Here is a 24442-nt window from a genome sequence, read left to right as displayed (position 1 = left end):
GGTATACAGCTTGGGAGGGCAGGGCTGGGCTTGAACCCCTGCCGTCATTCTGGACAGCACAGTGCCCACTGATTGTCCCTCAGGGCAGGGAAGTGGGTCTGGAGCAGGGACATAGTGGGAGGGGTGAGCCCAAGCGTAGAGGAGCAGGGGCCATTCGACAGGGCCTGAGGCAGGTGAGGGGTGCTACCGCAGCAGAAAGGCCAGGGCTGCCGTATGGACAGTCGCTTTCCCGTCATCCCTGTAGCCTTGTCTACAGCCACCTGATACGGGGGTTAGGGAGCAGAGGGAACCAGCCCAGCCTAGACAGGCCCCACCAGGTCACCAGGCTGGGCCCTAGGAGCCCAGATATGCAGTCTGGGGCTCAGACCCCCACCACCACCACCTTCAGCTAGTTCAGGGTGAAGACCCCACAGCACTGCCCACCGGTCACCACCCCAGCTCAGGGGCCAGTGTGACCTTCCTGGGAGTGGCCATCTGTGACTGCAGGAGGACAGTCCCCAGGAGCTGGGCATGACCTGCCCAGTAGCCCAGGTGGGCTGTTGTGGCCCCCAAACCAGGATTAGCCACGCAGATGGGGGCACAGAGAGCTGTTTTCCAAGCCCACTGCCCCCATCCTCCCTCATTCCTGTTCTCATGGCAGCTGACCCCGCCCCTGTCTATGCATTTGAGGACACTCGAATGCCCATTCCCGGGGTGCCGGTCCCGATTCCCCCTGAACACCTGGAGCAGCACCCCTTCCTCCTGAGCCCCTTGAACAGGCATTCATGCCCTTGCCCTCCCAACCCCCACCCCCTGCGAAGCAGCATGGAAAGCCCCTGTCACCCAGCACTTCTGAGTCCCTGCAGCTGGGCTCACTCACGTCACAGGGGCCTCTTCCATGAATGCTCTGTGGCGGAGGGAGGGAGGGAGGAACCAGCACACACAGGCGGACACACAGCCATCCCAGGACCCCAGCCCCAAACGGAATGCAGAGCAAGCACACACCGCCGCGGTGACGAGGCAGCCGGGGACCTAGGCTGCAGCCATCAGCATTGCTTCAGCTGGCAGGAGCAGACGGGGCCACTGCAGGGGCCCTGCTGCCCCCGGAGAGGCCACGGGAGCCCACCCAGAGCTGCCTTTAATCCCGCGTCTTTTAGTGTTCCCTTTTTCTAGAAGGTGCCACGCGGAGCCACCACCTGTCCGTCAGACTGTCCTACTGTCTGTGGTGGCTGGTGTGCTGCCGTCCTGCTGGAAGCCATGTCACGGGCATTTCGGACGCCAGCAGGGTCAGCCAGAGTGGCCGGGTGTCCGTGGAGCTTCCGGACCGAGGACGGACAACCAAGAAGGACTTTGGAGGAAGAAGCGGCTGGAATCCCTACGCATCGCTATGAACCGTCGTCAGATCCCGGGGTCTCCTGAATGGAAGCAGAACACTGTCGGGGACTGGCCGTGACTGAGGGGCAGCTGATTCTCAGAGTGGAGTCGACCGTGGTGACGTGGGTCGGGTAGAGCCTGTGGGCGGGAGCCTGTGGGCCTTGGAGAAGACACCATGCTTGGGACGGCGGAGGGGCAGCAGGAAAGAGGAGGCTTCAAGAGGGACCGATGCCGTGCCTGCGACCATGAGCTCCAGCACAGGAACGACTGTGAGGGTGGCGCGGGACCAGTTCCTTCCGTGGGCATGGGCTTGTTGTGGGTCAGAACCTAACAGCAACAACAGTCGCTCCTAAGGGATCGGGTTTCCAACCCACTAGGCTTCCAAATGTCCTTATGAACACAACAAAATAAGAACCCCGTCTCCAAGCCCGGAGACGTCTGCGTACAGGGGCTGGGACTTGGGCAGATCTCCCTAGGGGACAGTCAGCCAGAGCACTAGCAGCTTCTGTGGTTCAGAGGATCAGAGAAAGAAAGGCTTATTAACGATCTGAAATATGCAGCTGACACCACAACCTTGCTTGCTGAAAGCGAGGGGGACTTGCAGCACTTGGTCGTGGAGATCAAGGCGCGTAGCTTTCAGTCTGGATGACAACTCCGTGTAAGGAGGACCCGGGTCCTCCCAAATGGACCGAGAGGTCGCATCGTGAGAAACACAGGAATGGTTGACGGTGCCTAGGAGTTTGCCTTGCTTGGGTCCGCAACCAATGTTCATGGAAGCAGCAGTCAGGAGATCAATGATGTGCATTAGGTACATCTGCTGCACGCAACCTCTGTGGCATGCTGAGCAGCAAGGCCTAAGGTGCCCCTGACAAAAGCCACGAGACACCCGTCGCCTGCTCGGCACGAGGAAGTTGGACATTGACCACGGAAGACCGAAGAGGGATCCGTGCATTTTATTTGTGGTGCTGGAGAAGACTCCTGGAAGTGCCACGGACCACCAAGAGAACCCACAGATCTGTCCTGGAAGAAGTACAGCCAGAGGCCAGAACAGTGAGACTTCGTTTCCCAGACTGTGGACCTGTCGTCAGGAGAGACCAGTCTGTGGAGAAGGACATCGTGCTGGCAAAGTGGAGGGTCAGAGACAAAGAAGATGACCCTCAAGGAGATAGAAGGGTGCAGGGGCTGCAACCACAGGCTTAAATCCAGCGATGCTGTGAGGACCGTGCAGGACCGAACGGCCGGGCAGCGTCTCATCTGCTGGGCATCGGGTCGCGATGAGTCAGAATCGGCTCTACGGTACCCCACAACAGCCACCACCTAGGAAACAGGAGGAGCGCTGCTGTCTCGGGGAGGTACGTATTGGCCTGCTGACAGAAAGGACACCGGTTTGAACCCAGCCTCCACTGTCAGACAGAAAGATGATGTTGTCTCCTTCCATGAAGATTGATAGCCTGGGGAATCCTGTGGAACGGTTCTACTCCAGAGAGGCTCCCTCTGAGTCATAACTGACTTGAAAACAGTGATAGATTTTGCAGAAGATTAAAAAAAAAAACCTGCTCCATAGAGCTCACAGTTTTGAGGGGAAACAGTCCTTTCGCAAACCAACACAGAAATCAATGAAAGTACGTTTGTGTTTTTTTAATTTGCAAAAGAGAATTCATTATCCAGAACTGTTTAGTGTCTGTGTGGTAAGAACTGTTAACAGCCTGCCCTGCTTCCTTAGGAAGTCGCTTTGAGGTTATTGGGGTAGTTGCCAACCAGCCCAACTAAAAGACCCTATGCCCCAGCCTCTCTTGCAGCCAGGTAAGTCCTGGGGGCGGCCCTGTCATCCTAGGGAGCTGATTCACCAAAGAATGGCGCTGCCTCTGTCCTTTACCCCCTTCCCTTTCTCCCGGCCTGCCCCACAGATGAGATGGCTGGTGCTCCCGCAGGCACTTTGTGGCCATCAGGCAATCCTAAGACTAGCAGCTGCACATTAAAGAAGTATTTGGGGTCCTTGGGTCCCTGGTGACTTTGTGACCCCCTCCCCCATTCCAGCATTAGACTGCCAACCCCAAGACTTTCTTCTTTCTCTCTCTCTTTCTTTTTCAAATTGTTTTCTTAGGGGCTCATACAACTCTTATCACAATCCATACATACATCAATTGTGTAAAGCACATTTGTACGTTCACTGCCCACATCATTCTCAAAACATTTGCTCTCCACCTAATCCCCTGGCATCAGCTCATTTTTCCCATCCCTCCAAGCTCCCCCCTCCCTCATGAACCCTTGATAATTTACAAATTATTATTTTGTCATATCTTGCACTGTCCGACGTCTCCCTTCACCCACTTTTCTGCTGTCCATCCCCCAGGGGGGAGGTTATATGTAGATCCTTGTAATCAGTTCCCCCTTTCCAACCCACCCTCCCTCTACCCTCCCAGTATCGCCACTCACACCACTAGTCCTGAAGGGACCATCCGCCCTGGATTCCCTGCGTTTCCAGTTCCTACCCAAGACTTCTTTCATGGGTGAGACTAAACCCTTCATTTTCTCCAATGCCCAGACCTGGGCCTCTGCTCCCAGCAGCTCAGCTCAGAGCCCACAAGAGGTGTCTTCAGAAAGACGATTGAACTTGGTCAGGCAATCAGGGACGTCTCCCTGAGGACGTGACTTATGGGCTTAGAGATCAATAATAAATACAAGCTAACTCCAGGACTCTTATTTCCTCCTTTGATTTGTTTGCTTGTTTGGGGTTTTTTTCCTTCTGAAACCATGTGTTTTCAATATGGGGAGGCATTTTGAATGAAATGAAAACAACATTTAGGTGATATGAATTCTGATACAATCTGGTGGGACGTATATATCCCAGGGAGTCTCAGATTGTGGAGTGGGTGGACAGTCATGCATTTCTTCAGATCCATGCAGTTATTCAGGCCCCCACCAGGTGGCAGCATGCACTAACAGTGGGTGACTCCTTCCCAGTAAACCCCAGAAGTGCACAACATAGGTGGACCCTGAGTCACGAAGGGGTTAATAGGCATAACCAGGTGGGAAGGGTCACTCAGAAAGCAGGGTCCATGTCTGTACAGGCCATGAGGAAAACAAGAGAGCAGAGGAATCAGCCAGAGAGGTGGGGGCAGAGTAAGGGGGTGGGGGACCTGAAGGGGAGGAAGGGTCCTTCCGGGAACAGCAGACCCCTGTCCCATGACAGACAGAGACAGTCTCCTGGCAGCCTGAGGTGTCCCCATCTCCCTGGAGACTTGGCTGGGGCCACAGGTGCCCCGTGTGCTGGGACTGCTGGTTTCTGCCAAGAGTGACAGGCCCATCTGTTTGCAGAGTGATCTGCCTCATCTGTGTAAATGACAGGGATGGGGGGCTGCGGTGTGCAGAAACACGTTCCTGGTCTGAGCAGCTCTTTCTTCCAGGGCCTGGCCCAGCACAAGATCCCCAGCCTGGGAAACCACACAGGGCAGGTCCAACTCAACAGCAGTGGGTCAGTTTGGTTGGTGGTTGTTAACTCCCCGCCTCCCCAAATAAATAAGTGCACAAACAAGCTCACAGCCACCCTCGAGGACAAAGCAGACCGCTCCTTTGTTTTCCAAGGCTGTAACTCTTCACATGAGTAGAGAGCCTCGGCTTTCTCCTGCAGAGCGCTGGTGGTTTCGAACTGCTGATCTTGTGTTTAGCAGCCCAGTGAGTAACCACTACACCACCATTGTTGTTAGTCACCATCAGATGGGATCCAGCTCACGGAGACCCCGTAGCTCTCAGTGACCCCTTCAACTCACAAGGAAATGCTACCTGGTCCCCCACCATCCTCACCTCTGTCCATGCCTCACACCCACGGTGGCCTCCCCTGGGTATCATCCAGCCGCATCCCAGACACAGCATTCAACGTAGCTCCTCCGGTCCTCATTGGCTGGCTTGTGGAGGCAGATCGCCAGGCCTTTCTTCCTGGTCTTCCTAGTCTGAAGCTCCCCTGTCCACCCTCGGTGGGCCTGAATCACAGCACCACGAAGGCCACCACAGTGCAGCAAGCCCTCCCCAGAGAGCCCTGTGCGTGACCGGCTCATTGATCCCCAGAGTTAGGGCAAGAGGGAGTCAAGTGCTGAACTCTCCCCACAGTGCTCCCTCTGCCCTTTGTAGGATGTGGGTTGTTATGGTAATGGGCCAGGGGGCTGAGCTTAAAGAGCACCCCATCTGTGTAAGCCTGCCTGAAGGTGGGGGGGTGTGGGCGGGGGGGGGAGGGGAAGACACACACATCTGTCTTTTTCTGCAAATCACAAAGCACATCAGGGGACAGGGAGGCAGGGGCGCCCCCACCATGGCCCCAGGGTGCCTTGCTGCTTCTGGCAACCCACTGAGCTTATCTCCCACTAATAAGGGGGAGGCTGGATCCACAGATGAACGGCTATCTTTAGCCGAGAGCATGCATCGGGTTTAATGAAGGCGTCAGCAAGTGAGGTGAAATGGTTCTAAACGCAGGCCTGGCTGCGGTGCAGGCTCGGCGTCCAGGCTTCACGCCACCCCAGGCCACCCAGAAGCTGTCCCTGAGCCACACCCAGGTGTAGTGGGCACCCAGACATGCTGGGCCCCAGGCCAGAGAGGCAGTCTGGGACCCACCTCACAGGTGTCCAACCCTTGGCTCAGGTGGGTGGTGCGAGCTATAAGGGTTCAGGGAGGCCCAGTGGCCCATTAGGGTCAACCTGTTGCTAAGGCCTGCTCCCCTACAGGATGCCCGACCCCAAGGTCCATCGCCTGCAGGTCCGCCAGTGCCCCTCAGGACATGCTGTGCACCTGCTGGACAACCCCTGAGCTCCAGGCCTGTCCCTGAGCAGGCCGCCTTCAGCCTGGAAAGGCAGAGAGGTGGGGGTGGGGGGAGAGTATAGGCCACAGCAGGCAGCCGTGACTGGGATTGAATCCATCTGTAGACACCAAGCCAGAGATTCCCAGCCACCGCGTCTGTTCCAGGGCCCAGCCACCCTCCAGAACAGAGGGGAAATGCCCCATCGGGTTTCTGAGGCTGTTAGGCCTGATGGCACGGTGGTTGTGGTGCAAGGTCAGCAGTTCGAAACCACCAGTGGCTCCGAGGGGGAATGCTGAGGCTTTCTGTTCCTGTGAACGCTTTCTGTTCTCAGAAGCCCTGGGGAAGTCTTCAGGGAAGCAGACTGCCGTAGATTTCCCCCTCAGAGCCACTGGTGGGTTCGAACCACTGACTTTTGGATTAGCAGTTGAGAGCTTACCACCGGGCTGTCAGGGTTAAAGTTCACAGGAACAGAACAAAGGGTGAGAGACAGGATGGGTGAGGGGCTACTTGCGGGGGCTGGTGGGGGGAGACCAGAAGAAGCCTAGTAAGACTGTGGTTCTCAAACTGTGGGTCACAACCTTTTCACAGCAGTTGCCTAAGACCATCAGAAAACACATAAATATTTCACAATATATGATTACATATTGTTTTGTGATTAATCACTATGCTTTAATTATGTTGAATTATGTTCAATTTGCAACAATGAAAATACATCCTGCATCTCAGATAGTTACATGACCATTCATCAAGGTAGCAAAATGACAATGATGAAGTAGCAACGAAAATAATTTTATGGTTGGGGCGGGCACCACAACATGAGGAACTGTATGAAAGGGTCGAGGCATGAGGAAGGTGGAGAACCACTATTGTAAGAGGTCACCCTGGGATTCAGAAGATGGGGGAGCAGCATGGGGCAGAGGAAACAGGCAGTGCAAGGATGCTGAGACAGGCCAGTTTGGAGTGTCAGAGCACCCACAGGGAGCCAAGGTGGCTGGGGCAGAGTCAGGGAGGTCACCCACGCCAAGGCCTAGGGCCGGGGAGGCTGGGGTGGAACTGGCCTATCAGGGGGCATCCTGCGTGGCCAGGTCTGCCAATGAACTCTGCCAGCATCCTTGGCCTGCATGCAAGGGTGGGGCAGGACCCAGAGGGAGATGGAGCAGGGCATCACCTGGTGCTTGAGTGGTCCAGCTGAGATGAGTCAGAAAGGAATGCAAAGTTTGGGAGTCCCCTGCCACCCTCACCCCCCACCCCACCCCCACCATGAGAGGGTCTCCAGGTCACTGCTACAGGGTTGACAGCACAGGAGCTGGGTGGCCTGTCCTGCTGTGGACCCTGCGCATGCCCTTCCCCCCTCTGAGCCTGTTTTCCATCCGGGCCTCTCAGGTGCATGTGAGTAAATGTGCCCACCCCCGTCTGCCCAGAGAGCCTGTAGCTCGAAGCCGGGTGCAGCTGTGCTCTTTCCCTGAGGGTGCTGGGGCGAACCCCCTGTGACCAGAGATGAGACCCCAGGGGCCAAGATGTCCACAGACAGCTCTTGGCGTCCTCCAAGACTGAGTGTCTAGGATTCTAGGATGCAGCAGCAGGAGAAGCTGAGTGTGTGTGTGTGTGTGTGTGTGTGTGTGTGTGTGTGTGTGTGTGTGTGTTGGGAGTGAGTGGAGGGCAGGACGGTGTCCTCAGGTGGTGCAGAAGGCAATCAAGACCATGAAACACACTTCCGGCAAGTGATCAGAGAGAAACCAATGTGTGATGCGGGCTCCACCTAATTCACCAAAAAGAATTCAGAATGAGGAAGGATAGCCCCCCTCTCCCACCCACTCCCCAACCCCCCGCTGCAATACACAACTGGGCCTCCCAGGGACTCGAGTTCCCTTCACAGTGCCATGTCTCAGTCGGTCCCCCTCTAAGGAGGGTCCTCAGAGGAGATGGGACTCCTCAGGGTCCCTGTGTCGAAGTCAGCTTGGGGACAATGACAGGCATTGCCCTTATATTGGGGTCCCAGAGCCAAGTGCATTCCTTGGAGGATGGAGCAGCCAGCCCCCCATTAGCCCACTACTCAGGATAGGGGAGTCCTGGTGGGCTAACGGGGTCTAGCTAGAGGGTTAGACTCCGGTGAGGCCTCCACAATGAACTGGCCACTCTGGGCAGGAAAAGCCAACACACAGGGGTGGCCCAAGGTTAACAGGCATTGGGAACACCCTCCTCGGCCCGCCCTGCCCTGCGGGCTTGCTTCCCCACACGTGGCCATCGATGGTGTTGGTGGTCGATTCAGCACGCGGAGGACTAAAGCTCAAGTTTGCAGCTGATGCCCCCAGTCCAGGAAGCCCGTCCTCAGAACTCCCGCGGCGACAAGAACAGGCAGAGCTGGGTCAGCAGGCAGGCTCTGAAGATGGCTGTGGTTCCGGGTCAGCTTGTCGGTTCCGACTCACAGTCACCCGAGGTGTGGCAGAAGGAAACAGCCTGGTCCGGAGGCATCCTCACACCCATCACTATCTTGCCACCACTGAGTCCTTCCAGCTCCTGAGGATCTCCTTTGTCCGCTGACTCTCTCCGGGATCTGATCCCTCCTGATCACATGTCCAAAGGAGAAAAAGGGTGAAAGGGGACTGCGTGGCTTCCAAGGGTGGTTGATCTCCACTTCACAGATTTCAGGACGCGTTCACATCATCTCCTCTCCCTTCGGAAGGGCCCTGCTAGCTGAGCCCTGCTTGTTACTTGCCAGCAGTGACCGGTGACTCTGTCTATCCCGTGCCTGATTCTGCATTCCCAGAGAGCCAGCATCCATGGACCAGATTCTCATCACACACACCCCTGGGGCTCTGGACTCTGACACAGCCTGCTCTTGTTCAACAGAGGGCTCCCAGGCAGAGTGGACTCACCCCTCCACCTCCCCCCAACCCCCCATGCAGTGGGTGCTGCCTCCGGACCGGCTGGGGGGCGATGCCATGCTGGGTAAGTGTCTTCCTCTGGGCCTTATGAATAGTCCTCTTCAAATATACGCTCCAGCCACTTCACCCGTGTTCAGCCTGCTTTCTCCAGGTCCTTGAGTTAGTATTTCCGACCGAAAAGCACTTCCAGCCCCAGAAGCAAGTCACCCCGGGTGGCAGAGCCCATAATCCTCATGGGGGGGGGTCCCCCCATCAGCTTGGATGATGTCAGTGCTGTCCTGGCCTCCTGGGGGGCCAGGTGGGGGGTGGGGGACTGTGCCCCGCAACTCGGAGTCCAGCTTCACTGGGAGTGGGGGCAGCACCATGCAAAGTTCTGCACGGTTAAGTTCCTGTTAGTGCCTGTTTGACCTTGCCCCAGGCCACCACCTGTACCTCACACAGGGTAGACTCCATCTCCTGCCACCACTAAGCTTCTGAATCCCAAAGTCAAGACCTTGCACAAGGTCCAGGCCACACCTTCCATGCCACTCCCTTCCCGCCCAGGCACTCTCCAGGCAACGACGCCCCTTCCAGTGTAGCCCAAGCCACGCCCCTTCCTGCCCTCCATGCGTCCTCCAGACCATACCCACCATGCCCCTTCCAAATGCTTTATCCTAGGGTGCCACCACCTTTCTGTAGCAAAAATGGCTCCAGTTCCCTTCACAGGCGAGGCCGTGAGGATTCCGGGGTGCACAGAGCCAGGTCTGAGGAGGAGGTGGGAGGTCTGGCGTCTAGCTGAGTCCTAAACACCGGCCCCCAATGCCTTCTTTCAGGGCTTCAGGCTGGCTCCTGGCTCCTCTGCAGGCCAGCAGGGGGGAGCACGGACGCTCAGGGGTGGTCCACACAGGACGCCTTGGTCTAGTTCCTGTGGGTGCTTGCTCTGCCATCTCAGTGCTATGGGGTGACACCCTCAACAGGGACTCCTCCCTGCTTACTAGGTGCTGGGAGCTCAGAGAACAGCTTGGAAGTCCCTCTGGGAGACAATGACGGTCCTTTGTGGGAAAGTTACTTCCAGTGGTGCAGTCAGCAGCCATGCTTGTTGCCATGAGGGGGCTGTCTGGGTTTGTTTTTCGGGGGGAGGGGTAATGGCATGTGGTGGGGGGGCCTCCAAAGCTGGGCCACAATCCCCGCCTGGAAGCAGCCTTGGCGACAAGGTGTGCTCTGTGATCAGCGCTGGCACTATGCCTTGAATGGGACGAGTAGTCTAGGGGGAACCTTAGGACCGGTCATGTGAGGTGCTTGCTTTCCCTACAAGTGCACACCCACCTGAGTCTCTCCTCATGGTCACAAAATAGCTGCTGTGCCTCCAGGCATCACCCCCACATCCCAGGAGGAAGGAAAGGGGTGGAAGCTGGAAGTTCACTCCTCACCTCTTTGGACTGCTTTGCCCAGTGGGTTCTGCCCACCCATCCTAGCTGCAAGGGAGATGCAGCTCTCTCCAGTATTGATTTCCAGTCTCCACAAGAGGGTGGGTTGATCAATACCAGTGCCTTCCGGTGAAGCTTCTGGCTCTCCTACACCGACCCCCAGCCCTCTGCTTATGCGGCTCAGGCGTCCTTTCCCGCCACCCCTGGCTCCAGCCCTAAAGCAAGATTCAAGAGGTGGGTCCCGTCCACAACCGCTTCTTGCTCTGTAATCCCCACATTAAGGGACCAGGTGGCGGCTGGCTCCTGGAGGAAGGGTCTTGGTGAACTGAACTAAGAACCAACCCGATATCTTCATCTCCGGTGCCCAGGAGAAGGGCGCCCTGCAGCAGTAGTCGGCGCCAGGAGGGTCGGCTGGTTTCTGTTTCGATGATGGAATGGGACCAGGAAGGGCTCTCAGTTATCCACGGAGTCAGGACACGCCATGGCATTCTCCCGCAATGACAGTCTGGTGGTAACGGAGCTTGCTGTCTTGCGCCAACAGCGCTTCTCCGCTCTTCATCCGTCAGTTACCCAGTGAGTCATCCCAGGAGCAGGCGGGGAAGCCCAGGCATGGAGAAGGAAGTCCACCGGGAATCCCTCAGCAGCGAGTTGGTCCCAGGACCAGGACCCTGAGCCCCTGGCTGCAGGGGGTGGAAGTCTTGGGGACCTTGTGCCTTGAGGGGCTGTGAAAGGGTTAGGGTTAGGGCCTCTGTGGGGTTCTGCTTGAAGTGAGCTCCCCTTAAAGGGGCCCAAGCAGGGGGCTAGGGATGCCACAGGCTCCAGATGTCACCCCCGTCACCACCCCTGCATTCTCACCTTGACCACACCAAAGGGGCATCCTGATCAATGGCTTCCTCAAACCGAGCTCACTGTCCTTGAGTCTATTCTGACTCAGAGACCCTGCAGGACAGCAGAGAACGGCCCCTGGCAGCTGCCGAGACGGTAACTCTGCACGGGCATAGGAAGCCTCCTCTTTTTCCCTCAGAGAGGCTGGTGGTTTCAAACTAACGACTTTGCGGTTAACTGGCCAATACCTAACCCATTATGCCACCAGGGTTCCTCCCTTGACAGCCTAGAGGGAAGGGTCCTATGTTGGTGGGTCAAACCCTGGCATACACGTGACACGTCGTTTCAGGAGAGAAAGTAAACCAGCTCTTCTGGTCCTGATAGCACCCTCGCTGCTGTGGTTCAGGGCGGGTGGTGGGCGGGAGGCCAAGACGCAGACAAAAGCTGATGGAGAAACAGATTGGCTTCAAATAAAGAAGTGGGGAGGCAGGCCCAGAGGCACCCCCTAGCTCCCTAGAGCTGCCTGGGTGTCCTCTGGCAAACACTCAGGAGCAGTTGTCAAAGGGACTCTGAGAAAGGGGACCTGGAAACAGCCAACGGAGCAGAAGGAATAAAGATGGGACTCACTGCTCAGGCACCAGTGAGATGTAAAGATGCCGTGGCAACATGGCAGACAGCCAGAACCCAGAAGGGGAAGGAGAGAGGCATTGGATGCAAAAGAGACAGGCAGCAGCCTGGTAAGAGGAGAGTCCAGGAGAGTCCACTGGCCCAACCGACTGACTGACAAACAAGATCCAGCCAGTGTGTTGGTCTGGGTCGACTGGAGAAACAAATTCATAGACAATCATATGTGTATAAGAAAGAGCTTTATAGACAAGAGCAATTGAATACTGAGAAAACATCCCAGACCAGTCCAGATCAAGTCCATAAATCCGATATTAGCTCATATGTCTGATACCAATCTATAAAGTCCTCTTCAGACTCATGAAATACATGCAATGATGCCAAATGCAGGAAGATCACAGGCCACTGGATGCAAAATCTTGTGGATCCAGTGGCGGTAGGAGCATCTCAGCACTGGCAGGGGTCTCCACGTGGCTCCTCCAGGGCCCAGGGCACGGGTTCCATCAGTGTAGTGTCATGTGTCTTGTCAGTAGAGCATCTCTCAGGATGTGAGCCAAGAGAGACTGTCTCCCACCTCCCAGGAGGAAATACAGCAATTCCTAGAGTTCTCAGGAGAAGGCCATGCCCACACAGAGATCTCATTGGCTATCTCCTGATTGACAGGCTAGACTCCACCCCTATGCTCTTAATCCTCAAATTGACACTAGATTGTGTAACTACCACAGCTGAACCACCCAGCAGAACCACAGAATGAGATGAGAAGGGAGAGCCTACACCTGAGGGTGCACAGGCTGGACCAATGCATCTCTGTGGACTTCATGGATCGGAATCCCCCAAAACCTGACCTGGTGCCTCATTCTACTCAGATAGCCCCTTGGCGGGCTCCTCCCCTTCTCTTCTCTACGCCATGTCCCTCCTGACCCTTATCAACATCTCATCTACTTTGGGATGTATTTGTGCTATCAGTTATCGCCCCGCCCTGAAACTTACAAGACAGATACTTGGTACTAGTGGGGCTGATAACCGAAACTATGGTCAGTGGTTCAAATCCACCAGCTGCCCCTCAGTACAATGACGAAGCTGCCTGTTCCTGTAAACATCAATAGTCTCAGAAACCCGGTATCGGGTCGCGCTGAGTCAAAATAGACGCGATGGCAGTAAGTATGTGCTTTGACAAGTTGGGATTGACTAGATGGCAATGGTTTGAGGTTTGGGTTTCTCCCCCACTTGCTCCCCCAGAAACTAAGAAAGATACTTGGCAAATAGTGGGCATTCAATAAATGTGTGGTGAATGGAGATGGGAACAGAGCAGACGCTGATGGAAATCTAAGTACGGACTCAAAACATCAAACACTGCCACTAAGCTGACACCTGCTGACCCCATAGGACAGGGTGGAAGTGCCTCTGTGGGTTTCTGAGACTGTAACTCTTTATAAGAAGAGAATGCCCCGTCTTTCTCCCAAGTACTTCGGAGGAGGAGAAAAAAACAAAAACATAAAGCCAGTTGAGATCATCCCAACAGTTGGGAGTTGGAAAAGGTGGAGATGAAAGAGGCGGTACAACACATGGACAATTGGTGCCTCTGGTTCTGAGCCCTGATGCGTGTCCGAGATGCTGCAGGATCACCGAGGAGGGACTCCTTGGAATGAAGAGAGAACAGTATTCACAATTCAAAAGCCCTCCTCGCTCTAGGGAACTCTGAAACAGAACGCTCTGCACATATTTCTTAGCAAAGCACGCATTTCAGATACAGGCTCCCTCCAGCGTGTAGTGAAAAAAAGGAAAATGTTACAAGGATGAGAGGAACAGGCCCTTTGGTATGGCTTCTCCACCGCAAGATATTCCACCGGATAAGACCACCAAGTAGTAGGTTGGTGGGTGGGGGGTCAGGGGCTATGACACAGGAATACTATTTACATCTGCTGCTGTTTGTAAACACAGGCAACGGACAGGAAGAACGGAGGAAATGCTATATATCTCTGATTCCTTCTATGGAGCCCCGGTGGTGTAATCTATGGCACACTGGCTGTTAATTGCAAGGTCAGTCATTCCAAACCACCAGCCACTCTGCAGGAGAAAGAGGAGAACTTCTATTCCCATAAAGAGTTGCAGTCTCAGAATTCCGCAAGAGCAGTTCTGCCCTCTCCTATAGGGCAGTGAGTTTTCTATGAGTCCTTCCAAGTGAAAAAAAAAAATAAAGTCAGTTGTAATAAATCTATCCAATTAAAGGACATATGACCATCCCATTGAAATCAACACACAACAGAACCTGGGAAAGCTGGAACCCGGGTGTGTTAGTCCTGGTGGACTAAAGAGACAAATCCAAAGACACTCGTGTGTGTGAGGATGAACTTGATATCAAAGAGTCATTGTCTATTGAGAAAACATCCCAGCCCAGTCCAGATCACGTCCATAAGTCCGATACTAGTCCAAAATTCACTCTTCAGACTCATGCGATCCCATGCAATGATACAAAATGTAGGAAGATCACTGGCCCAGGCTGGTGGGTGCAAAGTCTTGTGGATCCAACGGTGATGGACATATCTCCAGGACTCTGGCTGCCATCGGCTTGACTCCATGTGATTTGTCAACGGGAGTATTGAGCTGAGAGAGAGTGTGGCCCCCCTCTCAGGAGAAAGAGAGGACGTTCCCAGAATCCTCATGAGAAGGCCACGCCCACAAGGAGGCATCATCAGGCTGTGGCCTGATTGACAGGCTAGACTCCACCCCTACGCTTATCAAGTTGACGTGAAATGATGTAACTTTCACACAATGTAAGACAGAAAGAACTCCATCAGAGAAAGAAAACGCAGTATCTTCCTCTAGGAAGTGGTAGGATTGCATCCCCACCCACGGCAGGCAAAAACTAGGCAGTCCCATCCAGTCCTGGCTCCCACAGGTTTCACCGTCCAACCAAGAGTCACAAGGTTGGGAATGTTCAGGTAGGGAGAGGAGGGGAGGTGGCAGGAGAGCTCAGTGCTAGTGTCCTTGCCCTCCCTCACTGAGGGGGCTCTGGCTCCTGGGCGCCCCCCGTGACGTGGAGGAGAACTGCGGGCTCCACAAGGTTTTCAGGGGCTGCTTTTCCTTTGGCTATACTGTCAGGAGAGGCCCATCCGTGGAGAAGGACCTCGTGCTTGGTAATGTAGAGGGGCAGCAAGCAAGAGGAAGGCCCTCAACGAGGTGGATGGACACAGCAGCTGCTATGATGGGCCGGAGCATCCCCGTGCTGGTGAGGATGGCTCAGGCCCTGGAGGTGTTTCATTCTCATTCTGTTGGACATTGGGTCACTACGAGCCAGAGCTGACTCAACGGCCGCTGTCCATCTAGTTCTCTCTGTACCACCCAAACCTGCTGTAGTCCACTCTCGTCAATTCCAAGTCATAGCAATTCCCGAGACCAGCGGTTCTTAACCTTCCTAAGGCCTCGACCCTTTCATACAGTTCCTCATGTGGTGGCGAACCCCACCCCCCAACATAAAATTATTTTTGTTGATACTTCATCACTGTCATTTTGCTACTGTGATGAATTGGGTGACCCCTATGAAAGGGTCATTTGACCCCCCCAAAGGGGTCTCGACCCACAGGTTGAGAACCGCTGCCCTAGACAGAGTAGTGCTGCACCTGTAGGGTCTCCAGCGAGCCTGTAAGTCTTCCCAGAAGCAGACTGACACATTTACCTCCTGAGGAGTGGCCGGTGGGGTCGAACCAGGACTCTCCTGTGAGCAGCTCGATGCTCTCACCACTGCAGCTCCAGGACCCCTTCTACACACCACTGAATGGATTTGGGAACACCGGTGTCTATAAATATCCCAATCTCTTTCATGTTAATAAATGTTTCTCAGAAGCAATTTTTCCCTTTAAAAGAAATCATAACAGGATATTTAAAGAAATCACTTATTTACCACCCCCAAGAAAGAGGAGCCAGGAGCGGAGCGGCTCCTTTGGATCTGGGGGCCCCTGTGCTGAGAACCTCCTAGACACAGGGAGAGACCGGTGGCATGGCCTTCCCCAAGAGCCAAGAGAGGGGGGTCTTCCTTTGGGCTGGCCCCCTGAAGTCAGGTCTCTTACCTCACGAAGCTCTGAAAATAGGAAGTTCTGTTTGCTGAGACAAATAAGAAAAAAAGAGAAGGTTATTTAAAGTTTAATCACTCTTTACTTCAGCGCCGTTTTAATTTTACTTAAATGGAAAAATTAAACCTAATGCTTTCATTAACATCGTCTAGTGAGAGATGATTTTCATAAGAATCAGTTTCTCTCTTCATTTGTCTAGAAATTAAGGGCGATCCTATTAGAGGGGGATTGCTCGTGGGCAGCGGACTCCGGTGCTTTTTGGACTTGTCTCCTGCTCTGTTTGCATCCCCTGGGATGACAGTGGTCCTGGGGCTACCCCCCCATCCTACCTCTCCCCCTCAGCCCACGGGTCAGCCGCACTCCCTCTCCCCCTCCATCACAGGGGCCCTCCTGGGGCTTGCTTTGACAGATGGGTGATGATTGCCACCATGTCAGAAAGGCAGGACTTCAACGGGGTTCCAGGGTCACAGCCGGCCCTGCAGAGGCTCTTCGACAGAGACAATGAGAACTGATTGCACTTTATCAGGAGTCCCCGGAGGTGGGGAAGCGGGGAGCACACCGTGGGTGGGCTTGTCTGCTTCAAGCCCCACCCCCAAGGTGCCTCAGAAGAAAGGCCTGGTGATTGGCTTCTGAAAAAAAAAACACCACATAGCCGTGAAGGCTCCGTGGTGCACAATCCACTCTGACACCCATGGGGTCGCCAGGAGTCCCGACCAGAAGCCGGCGAGTTCACTGGTGCCTGCGTTATAGTTTGACAGAAGGGACGGCTCAAGAAGAGAGGAGGGAGGAAAAGATAGAGAGAGAGCTTGCTAGGGCCTGTGGTCCCTTGTTCTCCCATTGGTCAGCTGCAGGGAATGAAGAGTAGACAGAAAGGGACCCCAGAGGATTCAGGGCACAGGGGCGAGGGCTCTGGGGCTGGGCTACCAAGACCACCTGCCACTCTGGGCTGCTGGCAGACTCCAGGCAGAGGGCATCTCAGGTCCAGGGAAGGCAGGGAGCAGGTGGGTACACTCCGGGCCAGCTGAGCCTCTGTGTGCGGGCACCGGGGAGTTTGGGGAGGGGAGAAGGAACCCACAGGATGAGGCTGAGACCCTGGGAGGCGAGAAACTCCAGCTTTGTCCCATGGCGAGGGAGATGGCGGGGAGCAGGTCACTCCCTGCTAGGGGTCTGTGCTGCAGCCTGGCCCTGCTGCCTCGCTTCTCTCCAGCAGGTGGCCGCAGAGGCCACACACCCCTGAGAACAGCGTATCCCAGAGGAGTTGCTGGATGTCTGGCTGAATGGTTGGCACCTTGAGCCTACCCAGGGTGCCATAGAAAACAGGCCTGGATTTCTATTTCCGAAAGGTCCCAGCCTTGGAAATCCCACAGAGCAGGTCAATCGGTGGCTTCGTGGTTCCACGTTGGGTTGATAAGCACAAGGCCAGCAGTTCAAAACCACCAGCCTCTCTGTGGAAGAGGAGGCTTTCTGCTCCCACAGTGACAGTCTCAGGAACCCACAGGGGCAGTTCGACCCTGTCCTGTAGGGTCTCTGTGAGTCAGAAATGACTGAATGGCAGGGAGGCCCCTAACCAGCACCGTCAACCTCTTGGTTTCTCAGCTGGGGACACAGCTGGAATGCCAGTGCTGTGTCCCCATTTCTTAAAGCAAAATGGTATCTCAGAGAACAGCGACGGCTAGCCCACAACACAAGCCACCAAGTAACAAACCAGCTGGGCTGGGTTTGGGGGTAGGGAGAGAACGGACCCCTGCCTGTCCCCCCCACCCCCCACCCCTGGGGAGAGGCCCCTGCTGTCTCCTATGGCCACTCTAGCCAATGGCACAAAGCTGGTGGCTTACCCCATGCAAAGCCCACTGCCAGGTCTGACTCGAATGGACCCTGTCAGCCAGAGCAGAACTGCCCCTGAGCTTTCCAAGGCTGCCTTCACTGCAGAAGTGGACTGCCAGGTCTCTCTCATGTGGAGTGGCTAGAGGGCGGGGGGATCGAACTGCCCACCTTTTGGCTAGCGGCCCAGCACTGTAACCACTGTGCCTCAGGCCTCCTCGCATGGCTTAAAACTGCCCAGGTTACTCTCTCATCCGCCGTCTGGGAGGCTAAAAGGCTGAAACGGGCATCGCGGGGTTAGAGTCTCAGGTGGGCAGAGCAGGTTCCTTCTGGAGGCTTCTGGAAGAATCCGTCTCCTGGCATTCATTCTGCTTCTGGAATAAAGGCCTGGTGATCTTCTTCTGAAACATCACCCTCTGGCAGCAGAGTTCTACGGCCCCCTCGGGGCCTCCAGGACCGCACCCCAATCCGTGGCCAAGCGGGTAGGCCCCTGGTTGCCCCGAGCCATGGTACAGGGCTACCACACCCCCTGCTGAGAGTTCAGAACAGAAACAGGAGGAGCCATGCTGGTGGGGCCCATGCCGCGGCCCTCTGGCCCGGGGAGGGCTTGGCTCCCATGGGGGCTGTGGCCCATTCTCAGGAGGCTGAAGCTCATTGCCCACTGCCATGCGGTTGATTCTGACCCACAGCGACCCTACAGCACAAAGTGGAGCTGCCCTGGGGGTGTGTTGCGCGGGGGGGGGAGGGGGGGGGCGCTGACAGCCTCAGCTTTCTCTCAAGGAGCTGCTGGCGTGTTTAAACTGCCAATCTTGCTGTGAATAATCGAATGTGCTTACTCCACTGCACCATGAGGCAGTGGTGAAACCCACCCAGGCAGCCTGGAGGGAGCCAATCACGGGATGAAGGCCGGGGCAGGGCAGGGGGGCTGGGGGTGCAAGGACAGGGGCTGCCCCTTCTGAAGCTGGGCTACTCCAGGGTGCCATGGGCAGAGCACTGGTGACCGTCTCCACTGACATCAGACGAGGGCCATTGGGGGGCTTTGGGATGGGAGGGGAGGAAAGGTGACTGCGAGGTCCATCATGAAGGAACTGTCCGCCCAACCCTCACAGGGTGGTTGAGGGAGCACCTGGAGGGACTTGTGATCACAGCCTCCCCCATCCTGAGACCTACACCCCAAGGATCTTTGCCTGTGACCCCATCCCCAGTCTTGAGGCCTGACCCCACTGGGTCCCTGCCCTGTCTGCAACCTCCAACCTAAGGCATGACCCCCAGCACCCCACCATCAGGTGACCCCAACTTAAGCCTTGAACCTCAGTACCTTTGCCTGACCCCGCCATCCTGAAACCTGACTTATTCCAGGTCACCTGCCTATGACCCGCTCCATCTTGAACCCTAAACCCACCCCAAAACCTGATCCCCCCATGATTCCTGCCTGTAACCCCTCCAGCCTGAGGCCTGATGCCCCCAGATCCCTTTGCCTGTACCCCCTATTACCCATCCCTGTGACCCTCCCAGTCCAAAACCTGACCCCACCAACAAGCTCCCCTGACTGTGACCCTCTGCCCCACCAAGACCATTCTGTGCCACTATTGGCCGGCTGGAACCTGCCTTCTGTGTCCCCCCACCCCCAGAACCAGCCCCCCTTAAGGGTTGAGGCCCTCCAGCTGGTCTCCAGGCTCCTGGTCCCTCCCCAAGCACCTATGGGTCACCTGACTCCCAGCCCCCACACCTGAGTCCAGCAGTGTTCAGCCTCTAGCGTTTACTGGGGAAAACTGACTTCCACTCCGATTATGTACAGCCTTCAAAGCCAGGGAGGGACTACGTATTGTCCAGTCTGAGAAGACCACATGAAACCCTGATCTTTGGGGACCCTAGTCCCCAAAAGCCCTGAGGCCCCAGCCCAGCCACTACCCTGCATGTGAATTGGAGGCCAGTCTAGGGTCTGGATCTTAAACCAAAGGAGATTGAATAGCACAAGGTTGAGCCATTTGTCTGCTAACAAAGGTTGGTGGTTAAAGCCCACCAGCGGTTCTAAAGCAGACAGAGTGGCTATCTACTTCCATGAAGGGTTAAAAAGGCTGCTATTGGTCTACCCCACTCCTAGCAGCCCTCGACACAGGGAGGACCCACCCCACAGTGCGTTCCCCACTGTCCTCTTTACAGAGACAAAACAGCCTCATCTTCCTCCCATGGAGCTGCTGGGGGGTCTGAACCAGTGACCTTGAGGTTAGCAACCGAGTGCTTTAACTACCATGTGACCTCTTTCCCTAACCCCAGGCCTTCTGACCATGACGTTATTTAGAAAGACAGCCTCTGCTGATGCAGCCAAGTCGAGGTCAATTGGGTAGGCCTCACCCAACGTCTGGTGTCCTTGAAAGAAAGAAATTTGGACCCAGGGACCCAGACCAGGACACACCCTGAGACAATGGGGCACAGAAAAAGAGTGTGGAGAGTGTGGAGACTACCGATCAAGGAACGTCAAGACTACCAGGGACCACCAGAAACCGGATATGTCAAGAAGATTCTCCTGCCCCAGTGAACCCAGCCCTGACCGTCCCCTGAATTCCGCTTTCTGGTCCCAGAAGCTGAGTGTCTCAGGCTATAAGAGACTTTGTTAAACTGGATTTACAGACACACCTGCTAATGGGGCTCAGTGATGCGAGCTGGAGGAGTGAGAACACCAGGAGAGAGAACTTCCTCCCCACCCGCCCCCACCTAGCCCCTGCTCACTGCTCCACTCAGGAGTCCGATCCCAGCAGCAGAATCCTGAGAATCCTGGCGGCAGCTGTCTTTCTGATATCAACTCACAGCCTCTGGAAAGACGGAAAGACGCCGGTCCTGCACCATCCTCACCATCGTTGCTGGTTGAGTCCCTTGTTGCAGCCATTGTGTCAGTCCCTTCTCATCCAGGGTTGTGATCCTTAGGTCTTGTGTCAACTTGGCTGTGCCAGGATTCTGTGGTCTGACATTTAAGACCTAGACATCTCCCAGGATGTAACCCTCCACGAAGGGATCTGCTATGAGCAGCCAATCCATTGACAGGAGATTAGGACGGGGTGCAACTCAGATCACAGTCCTGGTGCAATCAACCAAGATGCAGTTTCCTCGGGGAGGGGGCTGCTTCCTATACACGCGGATGTTGTGGAAAAGCTTGCTTTCTGCTGGGCCTGGGTCCTGCTATCTGGGTTGGTCTCCGACCCCTTGTTCTTTCCTTTGGCTCTTTGGACTCTAGATTGTCAATTCTGGGAGTCATCAGCAGTCTGCCCTCCTACCTGCTCACCTTACCTACTGACCTTGGAGTCATTGGCCTCTGTAGCTAGAAGGCCACCATCTGACACACAGACTTGGCCCTTGCCTTCCCTAACTGAGCCAATTCTTTGATGTAAGCATCTCTTTAAATGGCATTGGTTTGACTTCTCGAGAGAAGCCAGTCTAAGACAAAAGGCTTCCTCTCCTCCATGTCCCTCCACTTTACCAGGTGTGGTAGTGACATGATCTAGTATCGTTTTGGGATTTGAGAGGATTCAGAATGAAGGGGGGTGGAGTCTAGTCTGTCAATCAAGTCACAGCCAATGGAGGCCTCTGTAGGCATGGCCTTCCCCTGAGGATTCTGGGAAAACTCTGGTGTCTCCTCCTTGGAGGCGGGAAAGACTCACTACTTCACTCCCTTGGAGACTCTCTACTGACACGGCTTTCTCCCTGTGAGACCCCCTGAGGAGACGTCACATGGACCTGCCCTGATGCAGCCAGAACCCTGGACCCAGAGAAGCCACGTGGAGACCCCTGCCAGCGCTGAGATGCTTGCGATGCTACTGGATCCAGAGGACTTCCCACCCACTGACCTGTGATCATCCTGCACTTGATGTCATTGCATGTATTGCGTGAGTCTGAAGAGGACTTTATAGATTAGTATCGGACATATGGGCTAATATCAGACATGTTTAGACTGGACTGGGTTGGGATGCTTTCTGAATGTACAATTACCCTTTATATAAAACTCTCTCTTATACACATATCAGTTTCTATGGATTTTTTTCTCTAGTCTACCCAGACTGACACACCAGGCATGCTGTCTTTCACCAGGGACTGGTCTCTCCTGACAACAGGTCCAAAGGGTGTAAGACAACGTCTCGCCATCTTGGCCTCTAAGAAGCACTCCGAGTGTACTTCTTCTGTGGCAGACGTGTTTGTGTTTCTGGCGGCCATGGTGCCTTGAAGAGTCTTTGCCAGCCACCATTCAGAGGCCGCCTTCCCTCAACTCATCCATCGCCTGGCTGTACCTGCACACGAGGGGATGGAAACTACCGCAGCTGGAGTCAGGTGCACCTCATTCTCTAAGCGGCGTCCTTCTTTGCTCTCTAACACAGAGGTGTGCCCAGGTCTGGACGTCATGAATAGCAGTGGAGCGGTGCTCCTGGGGGCACCAGCCATGTCCCCATGGGACCCCCGTCAGGTGCCTCCCCATCTCAGAAAGTGGAATTCCCCCTTCCTGTCTCTCAGCTCAGAAACCAGGCCTCATTCTCCCTGACTCTGCTCAACTCCAAAAATCCTCTAGATTCTACTTCAGCATGGGTCTACACTCCATTCACTTCACACCAGTCCCCGCCCTCTGCCATCAGACCCGCCTGTCCCTGGCTCCCCAGATGTCTCTCTCTGACACCTGCCTGCCCACGGTGTTGGCACTACATCAGCAGGTCACATCCTCAGACTCTCCTGTCTGGCTCAGAGCAAAGCCAAGGTCTTCCTAGGACCTGACGCAGAACGGCCGTCACCTGACCCAGACAGGGCCCAGCTCCCTCCCTCCCTTCTCTGACCTCTTGGCCCAAAAGTCTCCATGATAGGCTGCTTCTTAGTGATGAACACAAACAGAAGGAGGCAGGTGAGGAGTCCGGTCACGGAGGGCCTGGTGGACTCTGTAAGGATGTGGATTCTACTTGAACAAGGTGGGGATGTGCCTGACCTGCCCCAGGTGGCTGCAGTGGTGTAGAGCACACGCTCTGGACACAGGGACAGGGGAGGAGCTGGGATGCAAGGAGGGCAGCTCAGACCAGGGCTGGAGGCCGGGAAAATGCAGGTAGGCAAGCTGCTTTGTCCTTGTTATTTGATCATTGTGTTTGTGGTGTTTGTTTACAGAGCAAATCAGTTGTCCATTCAGCAATTCATACTCATTTCGTTTGGGGATATGGACTGCAGTCCCCACAATATAACAACATCTTCCGACCTCCTCCCTGAGTTCCCAGGCTCCATTCATCCTTCTGTCCTACCCCATCCTGCCTTCTAGTGAATGGAATTCATGAATGGAATGAATTAGTGATGAATAGGTGGATGGATGGATAGATAGTAGATGGATGGATGGGTGATTGGAAGGAAGGGTGAATGGATGGATGGATGGATGGATGGATGGATGGATGGATGGATGGATGGATGGAATGGATGGATGGATGGTAGGTGAGTGGGTGGGTAGGTGAATGAAAGGATGAACTAATGAGTTCATTGATAGATGAATGGTTATATGGACAAATGTTTAAATGTTGAGATTATGGATGGGTGATTGGATAGATAGATGGTTGGATGGCTGCTTGGTTGGATGGATGGGTGAGTGGGTGGATGGTTGGAATAGCAGATAAATTCATGGGTAGGTAGGTGAATGAATGGGTGCATTAATGGGTGGGTGAATGGATGAAATAGTAGGTAGGTGAGTGGGTGGGTAGGTGAATGAATGATGAACTAATGGATTGGTTGATGGATGAATGGTTGGATGTTGAGATTATGGATGGGTGATTGGATAGGTGGGTGGTTAGATGGTTGTTTGGTTGGATGGATGGGTGGGTGGGTGAGTAGATGGAATAGTGAGTAGATTCATGGGTGGGAAGGTGGAAGAATGATGAACTAATGGGTGGGGGGTGGATGGATGACAAATGACAAAGTCTGGAGAATGACTGACAGGATCTGCCAGTGGCTTGATGATGGGTCCTGGAGAGAAAGGGTCATCACGGATGACCCCAGGTTTGGGGCTGAGTCACTGGGGGGATGGAACCATTTGGGGGACAGAGTGGGGCTGGCAAGGTGGTGAGGGTACATTCTTGCACTGCAAAGTGAGGACACTCAGTTGGAAGATGTGTGTCTAACTTCAGACTTGGAAAAAAAGGTCAGGGCTAGGGAGGGGGCTTCAGGTTACCTTGGAGGGGGTGGTTTTAATCCAGAGCCTGGACACTGGGGAGAGGACAAGAAGCCCAGGGCTATACCTGGGAGAGCAACCCCAGAGGTCACTAGTGCTGACCAGAGCCAGTGGGTTGTATGGTCTTGGGTTTTGAGATTCAAAGCTGAGGGTTGTAGGAAGGAGATTAGGTCGGGGATGCAGAGGCAGCACCAGGAAGCAAGGAGTGAGCACACCTGCCCTCGCTCCTGTCTCTTTCACATTCACAGGCTAGGGGACAGGTGGAGAAGGAGGTCTGTCCTGGGGGGCACTGCAGGAGCAGAGGCTTCTGGACATCAATGCCAGCAAGAGGAAGGGGACAGTGAGAGAAGACAAGGAAGAGGATGGGAAACTTACTGATGAGAGGCTGCTGGGTTTGCAGATAGATGGATAGATGAATGGATGGATAGATAGATGAATGGATGGATGGATGGATGGATGGATGAATTAATTAGTGAATGGGTGGATGGATG

Source organism: Tenrec ecaudatus, chromosome 6 (genome assembly GCF_050624435.1).
Source record: "Tenrec ecaudatus isolate mTenEca1 chromosome 6, mTenEca1.hap1, whole genome shotgun sequence".
Classification (NCBI taxonomy): Eukaryota; Metazoa; Chordata; class Mammalia; order Afrosoricida; family Tenrecidae; genus Tenrec; species Tenrec ecaudatus.
The sequence above is the reverse complement of the archived record's forward strand: the minus strand, read 5'-3'. Positions refer to the sequence as shown.